The sequence below is a fragment of the Thalassophryne amazonica genome, chromosome 9 (assembly GCF_902500255.1).
Source record: "Thalassophryne amazonica chromosome 9, fThaAma1.1, whole genome shotgun sequence".
Lineage (NCBI taxonomy): Eukaryota > Metazoa > Chordata > Actinopteri > Batrachoidiformes > Batrachoididae > Thalassophryne > Thalassophryne amazonica.
Window position 1 is genome coordinate 15,647,771 of NC_047111.1, and position 3,415 is coordinate 15,651,185.

Genomic DNA, 3,415 nt, shown 5'->3' on the forward strand with positions numbered 1-3,415 from the left:
AAAGAACTTGTGGAGAGCTGGACATGTCCCAACTTGTCCTCTAACACTCCGAAATGGAGGTGTTTCTTTGTCTCGCTTCATCAGCTAATCGGTCGTGACGCGCGAAGCCTCCGCGCGGCTTTCCATGACAAAATCTCTTGTTAAAAGTGAAATCTGCCAGAAAATGGCTGATGTCCAGGTCTTGTGATAACCAGAGAAAGAGCACACGACGGTCTCGTATCCACAGAGCCATCAGCTTAGAAATGATCCAGTGGTTTGTGCCGCATTGTCGCAGCTCGCAGCGCGGCGCACCGACCGTCCTTTAAAGGGGTCCTTAAACCTGTAGTTAACGTCCTTATTCTCTGTGAAGCCCGTAAAATTTTCACTGAAAGCCAGATAAATTTTTCTAATGGTTTCCAGGTGCCAGTCTCTAACAGCTTCTGAAAAAATTCTGATGGAAAAAAAGTCCTTTTCATTCCGCCATTTCCAGACAATGAAAATCCGACGAGGGGGCGGGACCACTCCTTCCACAAGGCGTGCTCACAGGCGAATGACGTCACCGACAGGCGTGGAAAAACTCACGCATGCGCACGAGGGTTCAAGCATGTCTGACGTAAAAACATATGAATGAAATCCATATAGTTTTTGAAAAAAATAAAAAAGGTACGATACCTTACGGACAGACCTCGTATATGTTTTAAAGCCTTCCAAACATATTTATAATATTTCTTGAACCATACATGGCAGCCATTTTCCAATATGGCTACCAGAATATAGTTAATACCAGTTTTTACCATGTACTGTCATATTTTTATGCTGTTTGTGTCCAAGTATGGCTATTTGGGTCTTTTTGATATGATCTTATTACAACCCCTGGCAAAAATTATGGAATCACCGGCCTCAGAGGATGTTCATTCAGTTGTTTAATTTTGTAGAAAAAAAAGCAGATCACAGACATGACACAAAACTAAAGTCATTTCAAATGGCAACTTTCTGGCTTTAAGAAACACTATAAGAAATCAAGAAAAAAAGATTGTGGCAGTCAGTAACGGTTACTTTTTTAGACCAAGGAGAGGAAAAAATATGGAATCACTCAATTCTGAGGAAAAAATTATGGAATCACCCTGTAAATTTTCATCTCCCAAATTAACACCTGCATCAAATCAGATCTGCTCGTTGACATTGACCCTATGTGTCTTTTTGCAAGGAATGTTTTTGCAGTTTTTGCTCTATGGCAAGATGCATTATCATCTTGAAAAATTATTTCATCATCCCCAAACATCCTTTCAATTGTCCAAAATATCAACATAAACTTGTGCATTTATTGATGATGTAATGACAGCCATCTCCCCAGTGCCTTTACCTGACATGCAGCCCCATATCATCAATGACTGTTGAAATTTATATGTTCTCTTCAGCAGTGTTGCCACAGTTACTTTCAAAAAGTAATCCAATTACTGATTACTGATTACTCCTTGAAAAAGTAACTTAGTTACTTTACTGATTACTCAATTGTAAAAGTAACTAAGTTAGATTACTAGTTACTTTTTTAGTTACTTTTCCCAGCTGCCGACAACAACCCTCTGCCACCTCAACATGACAATGATACCTGTTTTGCCAAAACTTACTTTATAGTCACCCTTTCTTGACTTCAATGAAAATAAATACTTGTTTTATAAAAAGTAAAATAAAGACCTCTTTCTTGACCTCATATTTAACTGTTGACAGCACTGTAACAGTAAAACTTGCAATTTCGAACCTACATTGTTTATAAATGTAACTATTAAATTCATTCTAGCATTTTTCTAACATTTAAATTTTCTCTAAATATTTTACTTGTAGAAATTAATATTATTTTAAGTAGTATTAGTAGTTGTAGTAAAAAAAGGCTTCAAAACTGGACCTTTAATCTAGGGGTGTTGTGGGGGGGCACATCCCTCCCCCACACCCCCATTCCATCTGGATTCACCCCTACTTTGGCGTTTGAGCACAAAGAATGGATAACATTTATTAATGCAGAAAACGTGACCAGATTTACAGGTAAGAAAGTTTTATTGTGTTTTCACATCATGTGGTCCTCAGAAAGAGAGTTTAGGTGCATTTGAGTGGAAAATAGTGTTAGTTGTTGACGCGTCGCGGAGGATCAGCTGTTTTAACGTGCAGATACAGAGCGGCTCAGCTCAGTTCTAAATAAAGGAGGAAAAAAGTATAAAAATGTCTTTGTAAAGCTCAGTGCAGGTGTGCTGATCACCGCGCTTTAAGAGACGACGAGTCGAGCAGCTGCAAAAAACCGCGGATGAAAAGCTCACAGCTCGCTTAAAGTGGACAGTTCAGTCGAACCCCGACCTCCTGCCCACAGACCAAGTTTAATGCTGCTATCGACCCACAATGAAAAATAATAGTAACGCACAGTGACATGGAGAAGTAACTTTAATCTGATTACTGATTTGGAAAGATTAACGCGTTAGATTACTCGTTACTAAAAAAAGTGGTCAGATTAGAGTAACGCGTTACTAAGTAACGCGTTACCGGCATCACTGCTCTTCAGGCAGTCATCTTTATAAATCTCATTGGAAAGGCACCAAACAAAAGTTCCAGCATCATAACCTTGCCCAATGCACATTCGAGATTCATCACTGAATATGACTTTCATCCAGTCATCCACAGTCCACAATTGCTTTTCCTTAGCCCACTGTAACCTTGTTGTTTTCTGTTTAGGTGTTAATGATGCCTTTCGTTTAGCTTTTCTGTATGTAAATCCCATTTCCTTTAGGCGGTTTCTTACACTTCAGTCACAGATGTTGACTCCAGTTTCCTCCCATTCGTTCCTCATTTGTTTTGTTGTACATTTTTCGATTTTTGAGACATATTGCTTTAAGTTTTCTGTCTTGATGCTTTGTCTTCCTTGGTCTACCAGTATGTTTGCCTTTAACAACCTTCCCATGTTGTTTGTATTTGGTCCAGAGTTTAGACACAGCTGACTGTGAACAACCAACATCTTTTGCAACATTGCGTGATGATTTACTTTCTTTTAAGAGTTTGATAATCCTCTCCTTTGTTTCAATTGACATCTCTCGTGTTGGAGCCATGATTCATGTCAGTCCACTTGGTGCAACAGCTCTCCAAGGTGTGTTCACTCCTTTTTAGATGCAGACTAACGAGCAGATCTGATATGATGCAGGTGTTAGTTTTGGGGATGAAAATTTACAGGGTGATTCCATAATTTTTTCCTCAGAATTGAGTGATTCCATATTTTTTTTCCTCTGCTTGGTCTAAAAAAGTAACCGTTACTGACTGCCACAATCTTTTTTCTTGATTTCTTATAGTGTTTCTTAAAGCCAGAAAGTTGTCATATGAAATGACTTTAGTTTTGTGTCATGTCTGTGATCTGCTTTTTTTCTACAAAATTAAACAACTGAATGAACATCCTCCGAGG